Raw genomic sequence first — 15,222 nt, forward strand, 5'->3', positions numbered from 1 at the left:
TGTTTCGAAATGCATCTTGCACAAATGAATCTGAACTTAAAATCAAAAACTTTTTAGAATCTCTTTCATCTAGGGTTATCCCTGCAGCTCCCTGATCATGCAAACGCACCATCCAAGAGAGTAGGGGTTCCCCCGGTTTCTGCTTAAATCTCTCAATTATATCGTTTACTTCATGCTGTGTATAATCCTCTATGGTATCCTTCCTCACAGATTGCATAGTATTAGGATCCACTTCTATCTTTCGCCTCCACACAGGTTTTGCATCTATAAATTCATCTGTGGAACCAGCCTCATCAGAATCTGTAGAATCCCAAATATCACCATCCCATTTCTCTGGGTCCCATTGCACACCTGCATCTGCAATTACTGCATGCACTTTCTTATGATTCACTCGCCCTCTCCTTTTCTTGTACTTATATTGTGCTACTCGCACTGCAGCTTTCTCCGCCACTGTCTGATAAGTATCCAGCTTATCAGCAAGCAACTTATTCTGGCACTGCAACATCACTATTTGACTCTGTAAATCACACATCTGTCGCTCCATCTGGGAGCGCTATAACAGTAACCTCTCTACTCTGGTGCTGTTTTCTGTACGCAGTTAACAAAACCCATCCCCATTTATTTGAATTTGTAATTTCTTTTCCTTTTTCAATAGGTATCTTTTTCATACAATTTAAAACATCTAATGGCTTGGCTTCTTTCAGCCAGCTCTCCCATTGTTCGCACGGTCCTCCGACCCTAGCCCACTCCTGAGCCAGCGAACTATAGGGAGGATTTTCCCAGCCAGGGATTTCTGGTGGACTTGACAAATTACCTTTAAATTTAAATAACGGCATTTTTGTCGAATCCCACTTCTGACACCAATTTATGTTTTGCTGATTAGGGATACCAATTACACTCAGACACCAGAGTGAAAAGAGCAGGTGTATTTACTAGAAATAACTAAATAATATAACAGAATAATATAGAAAACATACAGTAAGAAAAGACAAAGTAGCGCGCTTAAACAAATAGGAAAATACAGGGTAATGCATCAGATCATTACTGCCTGAGAGAGAGAATAGTGATTAAGAAAGATCCATCACCACTTGCATACGTTACCATCATCCAGATCCGTAGTCGCTGGGGAGCCCCGGTTACAGCGAGGATTTGGAGAGCCTGTCCCGGCAAGTGGGAAATCCTACACGGTGCGTCCACCCGTAGGTGAGGCTTCCAAAGTCGCTGTGAGTGGGCCCAGCCTTATATACCTAAAAATCAGTAAGCCAGAATAGCTGGCACCTTTGTTTTAAGCGGAAATGTCTGGTTTTCATCTCACATTAGGTTCCCCCCAGAGCCTGGCCAGGGCTTAAGGGAGAAGCTAAGGGAGTTTCCCTGCTGGTCTAATTAATTTATGAGCAAGGTCACAAGGTCAGATAACTGTTTCTGTGGCTCCGTTATCTTGCTCACACATAAAGAAAGATAAAGATACATTCAACATAGACATGTTTTATGATGTTTAAGCTACGTCTTCTATGTATATTTCACTAATGACTACACACGGAGTTAGCAGTTTCAGTTCAGGGCCTGTTGCTCAGGCTTCAGTATTCCCACCTTTTACATCAGAATAGTTGGTTTGCTATAACTTAGTATAATTCCTATTAGCACAATGGTTATCAGTTATAAAATGTACAGGATTCATCTATAGGTCAACTCTGGCTTGGGCTTATTGTCCAAGCCTTAGCACTTCAGCACTGTTATCTCTATTTATACTAGAGACGGTTTTTTCCTTCAGCAATCTCCAGGGTCAAGGGATCAGAAAAGTACAGAAAAATCATCGATGTACCCATTGTTTTTCCATTGTGTCAAGCGTTGATCTAGTAAGCATATGAAATTTCACCCTAAATCATACAGAAAGACCATTAATGGCTTACTAAACCATCATTAATTCATATACACCAAGGAACAAAGCAGTGTACAATATTCCGTGGGAAACAGAGAAATGAGAAAATTAAACTTCCTACAGGTAACAAGTAGTAGCACAGTCTCTTTGTGCTCATCCTGGCCTGCCAAGCCTGTGTCATTTTAACATCTACATGCTTATTTATTACGTCATTGGTCAGATCAAACAGCCATGCAAGCTGCGATTTCCAGAGACCAAATAACATATAACTTCCATTTACTCCTCAGAAATCTCTTTTGTAGTAATCATTTTCATTCTGGGTCAAATATTCACTTCTCAAAACACATCTAATAAATCTATAGGTGTTCCTCCGAAGTCAGCGAAGCATTTTCACACAGTAGTCCACAATGAGTATAAAGAACCTGCTCTATTTACCAGATGTTGTAATTTCTTGCTCAGAAAACATGAAAATAGAAACACATGTAGTAAATTTCCTTCCCTACTTGATCTCTTGATAGCAGCACAAAAGGAATAAATGATTGCATGGATGGTGAAGATGTTTCCTTTTGCATAATTATACTGAACTTGGCCAGGAAAATGAAAGGTTTGTGATATAGACACCACTATTCCCTAGTCCTGTAGGTCAGACTTTCCTGAAAGGTACCTAAAATCCTAGTTCCAGTGAGTACATTTTGTTGTAAAGAGTAAGCAAAGTAGCCAGAATGGCATTTTCTGAAGATCAACAGCGTTCTGCGGGATGACAGGCACTCATCTCCATGGAAATTCATAGCAATGTGGCATCCCACAAAAATTGTAATTTCTGTAGTCCTTGCAACTAATTATACTGGGGATCCCTGAAAATCCTGGAATGTCACATAGCTGGGAAATTGCAAGGAGTGGCCAATGATAAGAAGCTAATGCAGAAGTTGGGCTTGAACAGTGGCAGAAACTGGACTTGAATGTTGGATTTGAATGCTTCCTGCAGGCCACAGAGCATTTAGGATGAGCCTAAATTCGGATGAGGTTTAGCCAGCAGTCACTTCAGATTAGATATGAATGGTGTTCTAAAGGTAAAAGACTTCATGACCCCCTGTCAGTTCCAAGCCATCTGGACCTGTGATAACTGTATTTCAAGTACTGGGTAGCAACTGTATTGGGTAGCAAATATTTCCTCTGAACTTCTTGCTTTGAAGTTTACCAATATAATGTTTTTGATCTTTACAAAAGAAACCAACATGAAATTTCAAGCTATGATACAATATACTTTAAGATACCAAGGAAAAATAAAGTTGCATTAGTTGTGTTCATAGGTTGTTTTAAATCTGCAATATGTGCAGGAAAGACTAACCTGGGTTCTTTATTTCAATGCAGACATGAGGAACAGAAGAGAGTCTTCCATCAGGAAGTACAAAGTTAAAGCCAGATCTTTTAGGGTGTCCTGTATTATGCAAGATTACAAACTCAGACCAAACTACATGTCATCCTCATCCCAAATGTCCTTGCTCTAAGAATATTTTTAAATATTCTCTTTTATTTAAACATAAAGTTCTGAGTAACAGGGAAATGCTCAAAAAAAGCAGTAAGCTATCATGTAAGAGCTCAGTGATGCCACATCACTCATCAAATAATCAGCTTTGAATGTCTTTCAGGAAAGTGAGATGAAAGCCATTAACATTTTCTGCAGTAACAGTAGTAGATAGCAACAGTACTGAATAACTGCTAATTGAAAGCAAATCTGTAACTGCAATGAACTCTGAGCACCTACAAACCTTGCAGTGTGAGTCAGTTGAGAGAAACTGAATTGTTAAAGCCTACCACCCAAAATGTAATCCAAAATCCTAATTCCTCCAATTTATGACTAAAATGAGCCAAACCTAATTTTCAGTATTTAAGTAAGTATGTAAGTTCCTCTTTTGCTCACCCAGTTATTTACGGATTTGCTTACATTCTGTTAAAATAAAAAAAAATTGGTGTGTGCATAAAAGCACATTCTTAAGCACCTTGGTTAGAAGACTGCTGTTGGCTCAAATGAATTCCCAAACCACAGCAGACCTGCCTCTCCTGATCCATGTTCCCAGAGGTACTGCTACCCCAACTAGTAATCATTGTGGCTGCCCTTTGGCATGTCATCAGCAGTTTAGCTAGGATGATGCTACATAATCAACCCAGCAAGGTTACCATCCTAGCATCCAGGCCAGAGACCTGACACAAACTTATGTAGTGACCACAGCTACTATCAGTTGTTCTAGCTAGTTTAGGAGCTGAGAGAAATATAGAACCTATACAGAAATAGCCTATAGCTACAAGCGCAAAGAATCACCTCTAAATTGATGGCCTGTTTGATAAAGGCCAAGAACCAACGTTGCAACACTGATCTCATCTAATACATTGACTAATAACGATGTCTTTTCTGGAATTGCCCTTTTTCTTCTGTGTTTTTGTTGGTTTTTTTTAACAGAGGAACTGTACTTGTTCCAAAGCATAAATGGAAGTGAAGTGTTCTAGTTTATCAGAATAAAAATCCCCAACTACTTTTGGACATTTAACTAAATGCTTCAACAATTCTTTTTTTCTGGTGTTATTATGATTTTAGCTAGCACCGTATCTATTTATAGAAACAGCAGGGAATAGTTTGACTCAAAATTACATTGTTTTGTCATAGAATCATAGAATTGCAGAATCATAGAATCACAGACTGGTTTGGGTTGGAAGGGACCTTAAAGATCACCTAGTTCCAACCCCCCTGCCCTGGGCAGGGACACCTTCCACTATCCCCGGTTACTCAAAGCCCCGTCCAACCTGGCCTTGAACCCTTCCAGGGAGGGGGCAGCCACAGCTTCTCTGGGCAACCTGTGTCGGTGTCTCACCACCCTCACAGTAGAGAATTTCTTCCTAATATCTAATCTAAATCTACCCTCTCTCAGTTTAAAACCATTACCCCTCATCCTACAACTGCACTCCCTGATAAAGAGCCCCTCCCCATCTTTCCTGTAGCCCCCTTTAAGTACTGGAAGGCCTCTCTAAGGTCTCCCTGGAGCCTTCTCTTCTCCAAGCTGAAAAACCCCAGCTCTCTCAGCCTGTCCTCATAAGAGAGGTGCTCCAGCTCCCTGACCTTTGAGAACTTCTGTTCTAACTTGCAAAAAGTGTATAAATAAAGACAGAGAATGTCTCAACTAGGCGCAGATGCATGTAGTTGAGGAAAATACAGCAAAAAGAAAGTTATGCCACTGGAAAAAAAATTCAGAATATATATATAATCATAAAAATAAAAGTATGGCTGCCAAAAGTGTGACTTTTTATTATTGTCAGTGAGTTTCTTCTACATGCTTATTGATACCTCCACCTCTCATACTTACACTACTGCCATATAACTCCAGCCATGACATTCATCCATGTTGTTTACTTACGGCATCCTTCACTTCATAATGGGTCTTTTCTCTTTATTTAGATTCAACATAAAAGCATCCTTTCAAGTTTGTTTTTAAAGAGGAAAACAACTTCCCCCAACTGAATCAATTAAACATCTAATATAGGTGCCTAGACTAGTGCTTTAGGCTTTTTATCTAGTCAGGGAACGTTCAGAGGCACAAAAGAGCTCTGAATAATCTCCTCAAAGTTCCACTGAAATGTCATTATGTCCATAAGTCATACCACACACCTACAGCTAGATCCCTAAACATATTTTGAAAGGGTGGGGTGAGATTTTCAACAGCATTGACCTAACTTCACTGCAATTTAAGTCATAGACATTTTACCATTAACTTAAATGCGACCATTTAAGGCAATGCTAAGTGCTTCTGAAAATCCCATCTGTAATCTCCTTTTAAATTGATGGTTAGGAAAACTGGACCAAAAAAAAAAGTACCTTTACAATCATTGCTTATTTTAAAATCTATACATCAGCAACATGTGAACATGATATAGTCTGTGCACATATAAGAATAAATGCATGCATACATATAAATGAACTGAATTTCTGAGTTGACAGATTATTTGCCAAGTTAAAGCCAAATGTGATTTGAAATTACCACGATATTACACTGAATAAAGAGGATTTATAATGGAAATACTAAAAGAACCTCTGTAATAGTGATCCTACTAGGCACTACTATAACAACATATATTTCACTCTTTTCAGTTAGTGCTGTTTTTCTCCTTTCTCTGAATGTTTGAGAACAGTAAGTGAAATGTTAATTTTTTTAAGTCAGAACCATCTAGCTAAACCATCCAAATCATTTTTGTATACAGAGATTTTATTTCTAATCTTTCTCTGCAAGCTGCTTTGTTAAATCCTAATGACAACTTTTATGCATAATGCATAAAATAAACTTTACCAATATTTAACACATTTTTATAAACATGTAAAACCCCTTTATAAGTGAGATGACACACTGCAGGGTATGCAGTTGCAGTGCACTGGAAAACCACACTTCCTAGATGACTGAAGGCATCTGCTTCGTGCCATTAATTTCTCAACATCGAACCATGTAGTTATCTTAGAATAGTGATGCATCATATTACACATTTGTTTTTTATTAATAGACAAATACATTTTATTGCATGTATAATATCTGTGCTGTTAAAATCTACAGTCTTTTTTCTTTTATTCTAGGAATGTTTATATTTCCTAAAGGAATGGTGAGCGAGGAAGATAGCTTCTTACTTTATCAAAACACTTTATATTAGCAAATAAATACCTATAAAAATATATGGTAACAAGGAATCACTCAAAAATGGATGCTATAAATCTTCCTTACGCAAGAGGCAAAGAAATCAGAATAATAACAATGTATCACTAGCCTATGTCACTGAAATGATTTGTTTTACTCCTTTAATCTTTACCATATCTAAACTGACTATAATAAATGAATAATTACTCTGAATACAGTGGAGTGAATTGAAAATCTGCTTGAAGTATAAAACCAAGAAATCATAACAACAAATACAAGGTTTAGCCAGTGTTTAGGAACTTGTCTTTGTCAATAATTTTTAAGGTTCAGTGTAAATGATACTGTTGACCATCGTACATCATCTAACATTACTCCAGAAAGTCATGAATTATTTCAGACTTTCTATGAATATTAATAGTCTTTAGAGTCATGGTATTTCATCAGCATACACCCAAGTATTAAAGTCTTATGGGGTTTGACTTTTCAAAATGAAACCAATTTAATTCGAGTTTGTTTTATTCTCAAACCCTGATTTCTAAGTCCAAAGAGGGTGTACACTTTCAAGCGTGTGAAGCACCGGCTTTCCTCAAGTGTGAAAGATATGTCACCTAACACAGGGACAGGCTGATTCTCAAAGTGCCCATCTGGACAGGCACTTCCTATTGTGTGTCCAAAACAAATGGAATCCTGAGAGGAGCATGCATTAGCATCGGGATAGGCAAAATTTTGTTGTTGCTTCCTGTTTAAAAAACCAACAAAAACAGTCCTTCCTTGGAGACTGTACAACTGTGTATTAACCAAGAGGCCAAAAAAAAAGAAGAAATATTGTCTGAATGAAGGCCACTGCTAAAAGATAAACTGTTCATTTTATTGGCCAATAGAAACTTCCTGTTTCATCATCTTCTAAAAACTGTAAGTCCAGAATTTGCAATGAAGCTGTGCAGCATGGATTTCTCTTTCTTGAAAACAAACACTTAGTAATAAAGGCTTACAAGAGAGTAAGTGCACTTACCCAGTTCTGTCTCCATTGAACCTGACCTGCAGATTGCTTGTTTCACCCCTACAAGTGTTGTCATAAATTTGACTAGGGCTGAGGTTAAAAAGAAACATGATGCGTAAAGTAGCTTCCACACAGAATACACAACAGGAAGGAAAGCTAACACTCTTCCCATACACATTCTTGTGCAGCACTGCTGAATTACTTTATTCATAACACAAACCAGAAGCACCAGATTTGAAATTAGGTTACCACAGTAGAGGGCAATACTGCTCTCAGGCAATCACATATGTCCTCAGCAAACTGCAGCATATATACAATTACTGCACAGGGAAGTCACTGTGTTGGCTATAAAACAGGTTCTCTATAATCAATAACTCCACTCATGTAAAAGGATAGATCATACTTCAAGTGTTGCTATTATACCGCTGTCGTCTCCTACGGTGAACTCACTATTTACGTAGTATTGCAAACAATATAAATATATATTTACTGTATAGGTTATAACCAGCTTGCATTAAGGGCATAGGAAACATTCTGTTATTTAACTCTGAGTTAAAATAACAAGCTATGAGACATGGCAGTGCCAAAAGTTCTTGCTGACAGTCATTGCATGCAGATGCTCTTGTTCCCTTTGTGAAGGTTTTCCCTTCTACTGGTCATATTTTTATCATCTCTCTCATGGTAGCCTCACAATTTTTGAGCATAATGATTCCTGCTTCTGAGTATATTTGCACACAGGAAATATGTTATTGTATGACAGATGCCTGGCAAACCTGCATGAAGCTTCTTTGGAAAATACAAATTTTAAGAAATTTTGAATATGCATCCTGGAAAAAGAACCAGTGCAGTGTGTGTGAATTCAGCCTTAGTAGACCAAACCTAACAAAATCCTGAATGCAACAAACATTGTCAATCCCATCCCTGTACCTGAACTGGGAAGGGGGATAGCTGAGGCAGCATGGTCACCTTATTCCGTTAGCTGGGGAAAGCTTTTCCTCTCATTAAGGCAAAATCCATCAGCTGGGTGCAGTCCTCTCCGAACTAACTTGCACTCAGATGGCCTAGTGAGAGAGATACACACTCTGTCAAATACTTGTTGATGGTAGAAGCAGGAAAAAATCCAAGACTCTTGGGTTCAAATCCAGGTTTCTGGAGGAAGTTCTAGCTTCTCACAGTAAGATTACCTTTTGTTCTTTTGCCTCCAAACACATTCTATTCCTTGTTGCTCTGACATGTCTCTGCTACTCCTGCACTCTTTCTTAACATCCATGCTCTCCAGTTCAAATTTCGTTTCCTCTACAGTAGATTCCTTTTTTTCTCCTCCCCTCTATTTCTCATGCTTCCATTTCTGAGTTCAGCAGATTTTTCTGATTTTCTCCATGTTCTGCTGGATTGTCCCAATGGAAATCTCCTGTGCCCAGCATCACAGTCGTACCTGGAGGTGTGGGGACAATCCTGTTCAGCATCCCTACAGGCTTGGAGCATGGCATGTTCAGCAAAGATGGATTCTTCAAGGAATGTAAATAGCAAAAACATAAATAAAAAAGCCCTATTCAGCCTGTAGAAGCAACAATTTTTCTGATACATTTAATAGGAATGTATTTAGGATAAATTTTCACACCAGCATAACCCTGCCAAATTTCAACACCCATGGCAGAAAAAGAACCTTTCAAGAAGCAAGAATATTCTTCAGGCAGACAGAGACATTGTCTCCTCATAATCTTTTACTTGGAAATTACTAAAGTGTTAGAGCTTAATCATCAAACATATTGTGTTTGGGACAGATGCCTGTCATGGAAAATGCCAGCTAAGATGTTAAAGTTTGGTAGAGTTATAAACTATTAATTTAGTAATAGCAAGAAAAGACCATTATCAGTGGCTTATTTCTAAACTCTGATGGTTTTGACAAGAAACATGATGAGAAAGACACGTAAATGTTGTGCTTTCAGTTGGCAACAAGGGACTCAGTGCTTATAACCAGAAAAGAATGAAGACCTTGCAATCTGAACTGGACACAGAAGGAAGAATATATCTTGTGTGGCACTGTATTGGGGATCCTGAATCTCAGAAGGTTCAGACTGTGATAGTGTGAGCTCAAGAACCCTGCAGGGCTGGAGCTATAGTGACTAGCAAATTTTGGGCAGAGATGAATGCAGAAAACTCATGCTTGGTCATTCATTAGAAACTGCTATTGCCATAGGAAGTCTTGTCCTGCGACCATGATCCCCTGGAGTTTGAACTCTAGGCAGGCTGCCTCTTATCTGACAACCACCTTCTGCCTGGCTAGCATTTGAAAATGGGAAGATTTTTACTTTAGAGGTTGTTTTCTACTATCAGATTTTTACTGAAAAATTGCATTGAGAGAATGTCTTTAAAGAAGGGAATTGAAGAAAGATGTCCATTTGACTTTTGGAGAAAAGGGAAACAATATTTACAACTAAACATTAAAAATACTGTAAAATTTCCTTAAAAAAACCCCAAAAAACTAAAAGATGGAAAGTTAAAACCCATGTCTAGAAATGTACACCTCCTCCTCTCTCAGGAGAATAAATGCAGTGCTACCATTCTGGTGTAAAAGAGGTATAAACAGATGTTAAATCTATTCTTCTGAGTTTAGTTTTCTTGTCAAGGTGTAGCATGCCATCAAGAGACCATCTTATTCTATTACAAGAATTGCTAAGGCCTATTAGCAGTCTGTGGAAATGATCCCTAATAGAAGGTCTTCATAAACCAAGGAATTCTCCTGATTAAATTGTGGACATCATTGTACATGAGAAAATCATGTATATAGGACAAGATATGCCTTTTAGAACTCATGCCTTAAATCAGTAAAGAAGGAAAAGATCTTTTTTTCTGAAATAATTTTACCTTTTCACAAGGAAGCAGAAACATATCTATCAGAAGAAGGATTATAACAAAGCAGCTGGAACACTGGAACTTCTGTAATATATTGCACATTTTAATCATGTTTGATACAACACTTTTTATACGGATATCAATTACACTAATGACTCTTACACAATACCCCTGGGTGCCTAAGGGATGTGTATTGTCACCTCCCTTTTGTCATAAAAATAGAGAGTAGTTCTATATACACACTAGTTTCTTTCATTTTTATATAATGAATGAGTAACACTGTAAAAAAAGACATTTTATCCCATATTAGTTTAGCAAACAGAAGAGATTTCACATATGACAGTGCTAAATATACTCTTAAGCTGCTAATAAAGACAAAGCCTGAGGGGAAAAATTCTAATGATGAGCAATGCCAGAAGTTTTTATTTCTGGATCTAAAGTAAAAATGTTTCACTTAGGTATAGTTTTAGAGGCATCATAGAAGAAATCAGGATTTCCAATAATTTTTATCTCTAATAAAATCACTTGAATTAATTTGAGCATCATTATAGCACTGAAAAAATGCTTTTAAAGGTACTGTTATTTGCGTAACTTGTCTGTGTGCATTTTATTGAGTAATGAAAACTGAGAGGTTTCATCTGTAAATGATCTACGCTTTCCCAAGCAATTGCCTAGAGAACACTGCAGGCTCAGTAATACTCTACAGAGAGCTGGCAGGACACAAGACTTTGGTTTTCCTTGTTCCCATGAAAAGAATAAGAGAATCAGACAAAAGGGGGAACCAGTTTCATCATCGATTTGATGAATTTTAAAACAAGCACTTCAGCATTTTATCTCTACAAACTGGTATTACCTTAAACACCTGCAAAAATAAAGTATCCCCTGCCTAAAAGTTTTCCTAATGCTTACATGGGAACACCAGTGGGAAATGACAAAGGTGCTGTTAAAGTATGGCCACTGTCTACCATATTGTACAAGATGGTGTCATTATTTTCTTATACTTGGGTCAGCCTGCACCCATCTGGGATGCCTTGGCTCATGCATAGGATTGTAAATTCTTTAGGCCACGGACTGACCTCTGTAGCATACATAAAATACATGAAATGGTATCTATGACCAGGGCTTCTAAGCACTGTTGGAATACAAGTAGGACTAAGACCAAAAGTATACAGTGTGATTAATATTCCCACTTTCTTTGTCCTCAATTACCTGTAATTCTTAAGGTAGAGTTATGCAGCAGTGTAGACAAAGTGTGGCCTCAATAATACAGTGGTCTGCCCTGGCTAATTTATAACAATGTGTTTTACTCATCAGATCTTTGGCTTCTTTGGTAACCTAAATAATAACATGGCAATTAAATTTATCCCAACTTTTTCCTTAAGTTCAGCTGCTTATGAGATTTTCATACATTTTTCTCCATCCCAAAGTTCAAAGCCTTCTAATGTGTTTCTCAGTGCTAATTAAATCCTGATAATACTGTGAGTTGGCAGGAATTCCATGGTATTTGCGCAAAGGGGAGCTTGGTAACAGGATAACTCTCCAGAATCCTACATTGCTGTGTGGTGCCCTGGAATTTGCTGTCCTCCTGCAGCCCTATCATTTTGAAGAGTTTTTTTAATTATCCATAAAACCCAAAGGAACCCACAGGAACCTGAATATGGCAAAGCAATTTGTATTCATGCATGTTTTCTCAATCTCAGTTCTGACCTTCTGAGATAATGTATAAAAATACATGTTGGATAGCTTCAGATGATTTTGTCATTTGTAATTATTTAACATTGATTTTGATTCAGCTATGAAAGCTGATGTGCCTTTCCCATTTTGAACAAAAAAGTAAAACTTCCAGGATATTTAAATATTAAAAAGTGGCAATTGCATATGCATAGCAAGTAACTACCTCTCCAAGATACTTCAGGAAAATTGTGTTTAGTAGAGTACTTGTGATAAATTATGTATTCATTGTAACAGGGTCAGAAGCTGTTACAACTTACTGTACTTGGTCAAAAATTCACTTTTATAAAAAGTACTTCAGTGCCTCAATGTACATTTAAATGAGAACTTGGATGCACCAACCACATTGATTTTCATGGGAGGCAGGTTAAACATCCGAGGTCAAATTTTGCTGTGACTTAACAGTGGTATAAAAAAACCAAAACATAGTCACTCTACCAATTTCCGTGTATTTAGCTTTTCCTTACAGACAAACATATTTTAAAAGAATTTGGAAGTTGGCCTGTATTTTTCAAGAACAGACTATGCACTGTGTACATTGTGCTGCTGTTGTGCTAATGAGTAATGCAGGAGAATGGCTTCTAACAGAGCAAATGGATGAAAGCCAAGTGGCAATAAGTGAAATACTGGGTTTGAATCTTAATACAAAGCTGAATTTTAAAATTTCTGTTATTCATCTGCCTGTACATATATTATGTGAATATAAAACCAGTTCTCAGAGTTAATTCTTTAACTATTATATAGTTGCTACTTTTTCAGTTTGTCCTGCTGTCACCAGTAATAGCTACCAGAATTCTTTACATTAAGGTTTTCTAGAGGCATCCACAATAAACTCCAACAATGTCACTACTATAGGAAGCTTTAGAATCGGGACGAAGAGGAAGTTCTTAAACAATGGAACTATCCTTTCTTTGTCACTGTATATTCTGCCTAGATTTTGCACAGTTACAAACTTCTGGGAAAATAAAGGGTTTTCCTGTCTCTGTTGAGCAGTCAGTGATTACAGAATGTCAAAACATTATCTGCAGAGTAACAGCCCAGCCTAAGAAATTGAACTGCCCATAACATACTGGAATCCCCAGTGAGAGCCAGCTTTTCTGGGTGGGTGGGTGGGTTGGTGAGTAGATGGATGGGTGGATGGATGCATGCATGCATGCATGCGTGGAGAAGAGAGAGAAAGATGCCTTGGACCACTTTCTGGTACCCATCTGACCTAGCTCACAGTTTAAGCAAATCATGCCAGGAAAGGAGACTTTTCCTACTGTGTACTCATTTAGTCCTAAAGTTCTTCACATTTCAAGAACAGAAGTTCAGGTTTCAAATTCTCACCAGGGCCCAGGGTAATTTTTTGAGGTCCATGTAACTGTAGAATTGTGCTTCCCTTTTTCCATCAAGAAGATATTAAAAAGTTGCTGCTGTCTATGATTGCTACCTATACAATGCATTGAATGAGATAAAAGTCAGTAGAAAAACATAGCAGGTGATCATGTATTTAAAGGATCTGCCATAATGAATACGCATATAGAGACAAAATTTAAGTATCACAAGCAACCTATGTTCTGACATTTCCTAATTTACAAATACTTGCCTGCAGCCTCGGTACTGCAGTGTGACCATACTGCTTACACATTGCAGAGGTTACACAGTCTGTAAGAGTAGTGATTGCAGTGCTGTGAAGATGCTCATGAGAGCTTAAATTAGCTAGCTCCAATCTCAGTAGTTGTCTTGCTCTAGCACTTTGAAAGTGACTGTCTGCTGCAAAATCTCCATGACAGGTAGGGTTAATTGGCCCACATTAAGCCTCATGCTGCTTGGCAAGACAGCAACAGTACCTGGTTTAAAGTTACCTTCCATCTATTGATCTCATACTGCTGTCATTGCTCAGTTGACCAGTCCTTATTGTGCAACTGTGATCCAGAAATACTCATTTCAATATAGTTCTTTCTCATGAAAATTAATTTACAAAACATTTTAAACTCACTTAAGTACGTAACAAGTCCATATTTCTTCATCATCGCATCATCACATTCTCTCACAGACAACACAGACCAGCTGTGCATCAAAAAACAGCTTTTATGCACTTATAAAAAAACATTTAAATACAGAAAATTATTGTAATTCCTTCCCTAAGAGAATTTACCTGACACAATTTATCTAATTTCTACTTCAGAAGTCTTCATCACAGAGAGACACATCCATTTCTCAGCAGTTGAAAAGAATAGTGAAGAAAAATAAATGGCCTCTGTGTTCACTCCATGAGCTCAAGAAAAAGTTCTTGTTATTCTTCTTTTGTTCTAGATCATATTTTCTTTAGCTACATTATCTTGTAGTTAGCCAACGTTTTCTGGAGGGTTTTTTTGGCTAATGGAGAGGACCACTATACGTGAAGTAAAACAATGTCTCAAACACTGAGTATATAAGTAATAACACACTGGAATAGGCACAAGATACTACAGTCAGCCTTTTAAATATTGTTCAATATGTGTGTGTACACATGTGTTTGCACTGAAGTATCTTTCCCAAGAAAGAAGGATAGAGGGACTAGCTGGTACAAATTGTTAATTTTATAATATACAGATGGAGATGGAGATGAAGAAATTTCTCAAATGGAAGAAAAATACAAAATTCTAAAGCAAATTATTTTCTCAGTTGACTGCTAGAAACTTTTCTTTCCTTTTACTAATTTGGGGGTCATGTACTTTCCTGGAGATATAGCTCTACCTACTCTTTTCTGAGTCAGAGCAAATTAAGTTTAATTTCTGCAAGGACATGCAACTCAGGAAAAAAATTAAAGCAAGAACTGAGTTTTCATTAGTTAGGATTTTCTTAATTAGAATTTATTGCATAACTGATTTTGGAAATTCAATCTCATCCCTAGTCTTCTGTTGGTATGTGAAACTGAGAGGGAATCAGCTTATGTTTCTTTGAAGTGTCTATATAATGAATTTGGCCACATTTTCATGTTTACCCATGCTTCACATATACCCAGGTAGCACTGATAATACCACAGAAGCAACACGGACTACATAGTATTACTCTCACTTTATACTGAAAACACAGTGGAACTTGTGTGCTACCTGTGTACT

Source organism: Strix uralensis, chromosome Z, assembly GCF_047716275.1.
Source record: "Strix uralensis isolate ZFMK-TIS-50842 chromosome Z, bStrUra1, whole genome shotgun sequence".
In the NCBI taxonomy this organism is placed as follows: domain Eukaryota; kingdom Metazoa; phylum Chordata; class Aves; order Strigiformes; family Strigidae; genus Strix; species Strix uralensis.